This window comes from Rhipicephalus microplus, chromosome 2 (assembly GCF_043290135.1).
Source record: "Rhipicephalus microplus isolate Deutch F79 chromosome 2, USDA_Rmic, whole genome shotgun sequence".
NCBI lineage: Eukaryota > Metazoa > Arthropoda > Arachnida > Ixodida > Ixodidae > Rhipicephalus > Rhipicephalus microplus.
The window spans coordinates 36956769-36964966 of NC_134701.1; the positions used below are offsets into that span (position 1 = coordinate 36956769).

The 8198-nt window shown below is 45.9% G+C and overlaps 1 long non-coding RNA gene across 1 annotated transcript; it reads left to right on the forward strand.

Moving 5' to 3' along the window:
• The first annotated feature begins 1020 nt into the window (after positions 1 to 1020).
• LOC142796216 (uncharacterized) lies at positions 1021 to 2909 on the forward strand. Its single transcript, XR_012893622.1, has 3 exons — positions 1021 to 1239; positions 1716 to 1821; positions 1958 to 2909. It is a non-coding gene; the product is annotated as an uncharacterized LOC142796216 (long non-coding RNA).
• Positions 2910 to 8198: the final 5289 nt, after the last annotated feature.

Here is an 8198-nt window from a genome sequence, read left to right on the forward strand (position 1 = left end):
GTAATGGCAATTCGTGCAACCTGGCAAGCCGTTTTAATTTTGCACCTGATTTGTTCATAGCCGCACCATTGTCTTTGAAATATTTTAAGTATATGTGTATATTCCTGTCTTTTTTTTATTGTGTGAAAAGTAGACTGCCTGTGTCTTGCATTGTACTGTGCTTGTGATCAGTTTTTGCTTTCTAGCTGGTTATTTTTGTTTGACATCTCACTCGATTAGTTCATTTGGCATGTAGTTACAACCTAAATAAATGTTGTATCAAGTGTTGCCGAAATGTTTCTTTCATTTGCCATTTTGTCACACAGCCTCTTCTTTATAATAACTATTCTCCTGGCTAAAATACTGTGGGACTCCAAGTGCTGAAAGCGGTGCTGACAGGGCTATCTGTTTGGTCTACAAACTAGTGTAGTCGTGCAAAAGTTGTCCGCATGTGAACGAACAGCAAGAAGTCTTGCTCTACTGAAAAACGAGTACCGCTTATGGCACACATTCGAAATGTAATGCAGTCCATAATACACCAGAAGGCCGATAATCGAGACAAACATTGCGGTTCGAGCCGCTAAATTGCTACTCTGGTCAAGGGCGTCACCAGTCGTGGCTCGTGGCACGTTAATGACAAAGAATTCATATCAGATATCCGTGATTTGAAGCTGAGGTGCTCTGAAAGAACACGAGGCTTATTACAAAAAAAAAAAAGCCCGTCCGACGCTACGCTGCGAAGTCGACGGGAGCTGCACATGATGCTGCTCTTCACAGTGAAGCACAGGCTCGCAAAGCGTTCAGTACATAATCTCAGCACGCAAAACCGTTCGCCAGGTTAGTCGATTGTAGCTGCCCATTTTTTCAAAGTGCGATGCAACGGAGAAAGAAAGGGAAGAAGCTTGCGCAGCTGTTCGAAAGATGCCCAAATCCCCGCAGCAGCACCTCGCGATTACTACGCCAGCGCCGCCCGCGGCCGGCAGCTTCCCGAGATTCACGAGCAGGGGGGGCGCTTTTGCCACTACAAGCCTTCTAGTTCACTGTAGTAACGGGCCTAACGGCTCGCGGTACGTTCGGATGTGTCTCGGACTGTTTCGTTTCGCTGTAAATACTTCGAGCCTCTGTCGACCGACACTCTCTTTCTCGTTCTGTTTATTTTGACTCGTTCAAATGCTCTCGCGAAGGGAATCAAGTGACTTCCGGGCAACAGAGCGACCGTTGAAGCTTTCATCGGATGAATACCCGTTTCAAGCCCGAAGGGTGAGTAGAAACCACTTCAGTTTTTTAAAGGACGGTTGCTTGCAGGGCTAGTTCATTCATTTCAACATATTAAGTTTTTTTTTGCCAATGACTGCGTAGCAACACAGGGCAGCAGCGCATTGCTATATTAAAATTTAAAAATGTTTGACGTCTTAATCTGTAACCGGAAAAAACGTGCATTACTTGCGGCGTGGCATCACGTGTGAATGAATCGCCGACTCAAAAGTTAATTTTGAAATTCTACCACCAGATAACACCAACCAGGCCATTGCGATAAAAGAAGGCTGATAAATTAAATCACCGTCGCCTCGCATGTATCTTCGTAGCTAGCCGGTATATAATTGAAAAAAAATCTATTAGTTAATAGTTTACCGCAGCCGTGTTTGAGAAACAGTACATAACTATGGATCTGGTTTTGCTATATTGTGACCAAGAAAGTGTCACATAAATGAGAAATACTTCTTTTACTGCCATAGCCTCCTGGCCCACCTGACATGGAAGCAGCTGTGTACACTGGGCAAGGAATCTGCTACATGACATGCCTTGTGAAGAAGCAGCCCTCAGTGATACACGTGTTATGAGGTACCATTACACATATGAATAAAAAACTGCTGTTTACTAGTTAACTGAGTTTATTTGTTTACTTTGGAAAATTTCGTACATTGATTATGCATTGATTTCATTCATTGAGGTCTGGGGATCTTACTTGTTTTTCCAGACTGCCATGCAATGACAAGATGACTAACCCCGAATGTCCACTCTGCAAGCTCGTTGAAACATATGAATGTCCACAACAACGGGTCATCTCGAGCCTCACACATGTAATGCTGTATTTGTGAATTTTTTACCGCGCTCATTGTGGAGGAGTGCTTTAGATTGGCCGCAAGCATTGGCTCTCTACCGTGGCATGGAATCTACACTTCAATAATGTTGAAACTGTGACACTATAGTTAGATTGTGTGGCACTGCTGAGCTCATCAACAACACAATGTTTGATCCCATCCACAGTGGCCATATTTCGATGGGGGTGAAACGCTAAGACGCTTGTGTGCTTAAAGGTTTGTTCGATTCGCCTGCGCCACATGATTTATTTTACAAAGTGCTGCACCTCGTCATTCGTTTCAGTGGCGCAGCAGTGGCATCTTCTAAATCGTGCCATTCATTTCAAAAAGCGCAGGAGAGGTACAACACCAAAACTAGTTCATGATTCTCTTGTACCTTCTGCTCTGACGGTGCCGGTTTGGGGCAGTCGCATGCACAGCTTAACAAACAACATAGCATTCGACGTAGGTACTGTACCCACCTCTACAAACATGGCGTGTTATGCCAAGATGTTTGCACCTCATCAAATTAAGCAAACAAAAAGAAGAATTCCACCTTGTCGGCACCTTGTCATTCACTTTTGATGCCGCACTGCTAAACTCGTGCTGCACAAGTTCTGAACTTCTCGTGCACAACTGTCAACCAGTTTCGATTGGTGCAGGTGAACTAAACTGACACTTAAAAGATGGCTTGAAATATGAAAAAATCTGTTAACATAAGGTGTCAGAGCAAATGTTTTGACAAGTAGTCTTGTCTCCTGTGAGGCTACAATGTCATTTGTTTGAACCCCTGGAAGCCAGAATCGATCTAAATTTGCCCACTACTGTACGACTCACGATCAATTCATAGTTGGCATGTGAATCGTCAGAAATTATTATTTGCAAAATGAACAACTTCGCGGTGAGGGGCATTAACAGGATTTACGACATTTAGTTGTACCTTGTGACAGTTTACGAACAACACCCACAACTGTTTTGTCTTAATGAACTGTGTTTAGCTCATACAAGTTTACAAAGAGATGCGCCAAAGCTCATAAGCTTGCACTCAATTGATTTAGCTTTGCACATATGTTTAATGGGCTCCTAAAATAATAAATCATGAAGGTGATGAGCACTTGTAGCACAGCTTCCTCAAAAACGTGAATGCTGTCGTGAAGAGCAGCAAAATTGTGTTTATTGCATGTGGTACTGTTTTTTTTTTTCCATATAGCAGAGAAACGTCCCCGATTTCTATGAGCACATCTGCTTTTGTTTAAATTAAGTTGTCATAACTATAGTGTCTACCGCTACGAATTGAAATTCTGTGCACTACAGTCATGCAAAAAATCTAGAAAATCGCACAGGTAGTTGAAACATACATGATCTTGACTTATTCACAGCCACACTGCAAGATAATACGTATTTCCAGTCCTAACCTATTAAAGTAGCAGGGAGAAAACAACTTCAGGTTTCAAGCACAAGTATACTGAAAAAGCAAACACAATAACAAGTGTGCAATAAATGTGACCTTTATAGATCCAGCATTTGGACAGATTAACATCACGTACCACCATTTGATTTCAGGAGTGATTGCTTGCAAGAAAGTGCTCAAGTTCTATCGATGTGTCTGTGCAAAAGAGTTTGTGCTCAGAGCTGAGCAGATAGTGTACTGTAAGAGCACCAACAAAGATGTACAAACAACAAAAATGTAAAATGCATGCCTAAAGCTTATTTTCTGAGAATTGGGCATTTTCGATCCGTAAGCACACATCGCATAACTCTGTTCCTTTAGCATGCATGTTCGCTGCATACGCATCAGACCGGTCATTACCTGCGACGAGAAATCTAGCTGTAGTAACTGTGTAACTTGACTATAACAATAAATGTAGCAAGCCTGAAATATGTTTAGGCCCATCACCTGAATATATATTACGTTTGATATGAGCTTACGGCTGAGTATTAAAACTAGTGCCTACCCTGTCGACACGACGCGACATTCCACAATTGTGAAGTACTCAATGTAGCATTGCAGAGCGAAAAAATTCAGAAAGGCTCGCATCCGCAAGTGCTTATTTAACAAATTTAATAAAACTACATTGCTCTCACTGCGCGAGCTATCTATCAGCAGTGTGCAAGTTTCGTTCCCGATTCCACATCATGCATTCACTTCAAGATCAACACTGCAGGGCAAGCGCCGCATCTGACGGCAGAATCGGACCCTTGTCCTGAAGCCACACTATTAAACTCGAGCGCCGCAACACAGTGAGAGCGACGTTCATTCAGTGATCTCGATTTTCAGTTATATGCATATGCTTGTTAGCTTTCAAGCGTCTTTACGCATGGGTTGAAAGCTTTCGATATGTATGAGTGACTTGTTTTGTTCGGGCCCGACCGTATACATTGATTGTACCGGCTTGGACACTCGCAATAAATGATGCAACTTTACTTTATTGACGTTGTTTTTGCCAGTCGAGGCCACCTAAGTCACCTGGCGGTACTTACAGACGCGAAGCGCGATTTAGCAACGAAAAAAAAAGAGCAGAGGAAGCGAGCAGCGTGAACCAGCCGCGCCCCCTCCCCCCCACATCTGCAGCAAAAAACTGCTTCTGTTTGTTAATGATGATAGTATTACCAGCGCCATCTCACCTCGCGCAATTGCAGTTCCGTACGCTGCCACTACGTATTTGCATGTTATTTTGACACAACATTCAAAGGTACAGTTTTCGTTCTCTAAACTGGTAGGTGTTTTGTGGTTACATCGAGAGAGCAGTGACGGAGACAGCGAGCATAGCTTGAGGCCGCATTCACACTGAGCATTCCGACCGCCGACAGTGCTCCGAATCCGGTTCGGCGGCGGCGAGATCCGCCGAAAGGGCCCTCTCCGCGCCGATCGCTCTAGGACCGATTTTTGCGGCATCTGCTGCCGAATCGGTCACCGTGGACCAATAGGAGCGCTAGTCAAGAAATTTTAAAAAATGGCGGCCAAGCCCTACTCACTTGTTATGCCGCATTGCACGTAACTGAATGTTGAAACCAACGGGAGTTTAACCTACTCTGTGCCTACTTCACCTCCGTATTTCGTGAAAGAGGTGACCGAGCTTGCTGTTCGCGTGACCGAGCTTGTTGTGGTCTTGCAGAGCAAAACGAACCCACCAACGCCGCTGGCGTCGGTGGTTTTTCTGCACTTCGTGCATTACAAGACAGCCACTTGCCAGCAAAGTAAGCAGTACTATATTTTCTTGCGTACCAGAATCGTCGAAGTATACACCACCGGATAGCGTAGTGGCGTTTGCAAGCCGCGACAACAACCGGGTGACAGCGCATCCATCCCGCATTCGCCCCGTAGTAGATGGCATATTCGGCGGCGCGGGGCGCGTCCAGTGCGAACGACGCTGCGTTTCGGCGGCAGGGGAATTTCTTTCGGTCGCTGTAAAAAGCAGATGTTTCAGTGTGAACTAGGCATCACTCCGGCTCCCCAGTCCGAGCCCGACTGAGTCCCCATCTGCCGGAACATGTGCGACGTGAATAGATGGATGGACGGATGTGGCGCTACCCTTTAGATTGGGTGGCGGCTAGCGTCACCTAGCCGTAATACTTTGATAATTAGCCACTATATTTTTCTTTTTTTTCCTTTAAATAGTGAAGTTAAGGACTGATACTTTGAAGTGAATTATTTAATTTTCACTCGTGCATAACTTTAGCCACCAATTAGATAACCTTCTTCTAGTGAATTCTACCTGCTTAAAGTCTATTTTGCCCTCCCTGTTCCTAAACCCCAGTGCTTTGAAAAACTCTGCGCCATCATCCTGAACTACAGGGTGAAGCCCTTTACAGAACATAAGCAAGTGTTCGGCAGTTTCCTTCTCCCCTCCACATGCACTCAGGGGCGGCGCCAGGATGTTTTTTACTGGGGGGGGGGGGCAACCACGAAAAGTGAGTTCCTCCGGGGGGGCAAGCTAGCTCTGCTCCTACTAGGTTTTCAATGTATGCTTCCGGGCACTTGGGTGGGCATAGGGGGGGCAGGCGAGAATTTTGGGGGAGCTCCAGCCCACCCTTGCCCCCCCCCCCCTGGCGCCGCCCCTGCATGCACTGCATAGCGGGTCTACCCCTTCGTATTTGGCCCGATATGTCTTGGTTCGCAATACTCACGTCATGGCCTCAAACAGTAGAGAACTACCCTATCATCATAGATCCTTTCTTTGGCAATTTCCTGCGTAAAAGTTCGATAGATCTCCAGCGTGGACTTCTTAATCATGCCAACTCTCCACATGCCAGTCTCCGTTTCCTTCACTTTCTTCTTAACCGATCATTCTTTTTGGTTTGGCCCCCTTCTGTTTTCCAAGTATTTACCAGTCAATTTCCTAGTTCGCTTCCTCCATTTTGTATCAACATTCTTCATGTACAAGTAGCTGAAAACCTTCCTAGCCCAATGCTCCTCCCCCATTTCTCTCAATCGCTTCTCAAGTTTTCTTTTGCTGCTATCTTCTCTGCCCTCAAATGATGTCCATCTCATATCGATCTCCATACTTTCAAGGCGGCAGTGCCATCTACCCGAGCAGATTACAACTGCCTACAGAGCACTTTTCCTCCCTAAAGTTTATAGGTATCACAGAAGCTTGCGAATAGTTTTGGTCGAATGGAATACTGAAGGCACTGTTGCAGCCTCTACGTTGCCTGAGGCGCTGGCTACACAGCTTGCCTCAGTGGGTGCCTTCTCCGCAGGGCTTGGTGCCGGAGTGTCCAAGTGCACTTTCACTTGGTCGTTGTGGCAACGAACGTTCCCTTGGGGAGTTGAAACGGTTACCATGGAAGATCCGTTCCTTTTTTCAACTTCGCCCAACCACTACTTGGGACCTCTGCCGAACTTTCGAACTGCCACCTTGTCTCCTTTCTTGAATCTTGGTCCCTTTTTATTCTTTTCAGCATGCTCCTTGGACTTGTTTTGTCACTGTTTTGACATCATCTCCTCTTCCTCCTTCTGGAAATGCAAAGGTCTATCTTTGCTTTCATTGAATATGTCAACATCAGCTCGGAGGGCGATGTTTCATTTGGGCGGGGTGCTCTGCGGTACATAAGCAGCTATCTTGCAGCCGGAGCTTGAGGTCTCCGCCAGTGGTCTTTTTGAGACCATCCTTGACTGTTCTGGCAGCACGCTCAGCTAAGCAATTTGATGCTGGGTGGAAGGGAGCTGTTGGCAGGTGCTCAATGCCGTTTCCCAAAACAAAGTCCTAGAAAGCTTTGCCAGTAAAAGGTGTTCCGTTGTCGGTAACAATACACCTTGGTAGTCCAAACCTTGCAAAAATGTCCCTTAAGTGCTTTACTGTTTGTTCAGCTGTGGCACTTGACACGATGGCAACTACAAGCCACTTTGACTTGGCATCCACTAGTATAAGTAGCATTCTTCTTTCAAGTGGGCCTGCGTAGTCGAAGTGTATCTGCTCTCAGCACTCACTTGGCTCGGGCCATGGCACTGGTTCTGCCTTGATCAGTAATGGAGAGTTCTGTAGGCAATGTGCGCATTGCCGGGCGCATCGTTCTATTTCAGCATTCATTCCTGGCCACCAGACCAACGACCTTGCCATACCTTTCATGACGACGATCCCTTGGTGCGCCTCATGAAGCAGTTAAAGATATTCTTCCGAGCAGGAGGTGGCACTACAACTCCATTTCCCCAGTACAGCAGATTGTTGAGCATGCTCAGCTCATCTCGTCTTTGCCAGAATGCTTGGAAAGCTTTGTCTGGAGAACTCTGCGGCCACCCAACTGTAACCCATTGCTGCACTTAGGGCATGGTCACTGTCGGTGAACTGCTGTAGTTGCTTAACCTACACTGCTACCTTTTCCAGCTTAGAGATTGCATCGACCAATTCCGGTGGTTCAGGTGGCTCTGCATAAAGCTCTGTCAGTGGTAATCTACTCATGGCATCAGCGTTTTCATTGAGGTGTCCTGGTCGGTGCTCAATCGTATAAGTGTGGGCTCCCAGTTTGAGGGCCCAACGCTGAATGCGAGAAGCAGTCATCGCTGGAATGGCTTTGTCTTCACAAAATATGCCAACCAATGGCTTATGATCAGTGATTAGGACAAAGCTTCGACAGAGCAAGTAGTCTCTGAAGCGTGTAAAACCAAAGATGATGGCCAGGGCTTCCTTTTTCAGATGC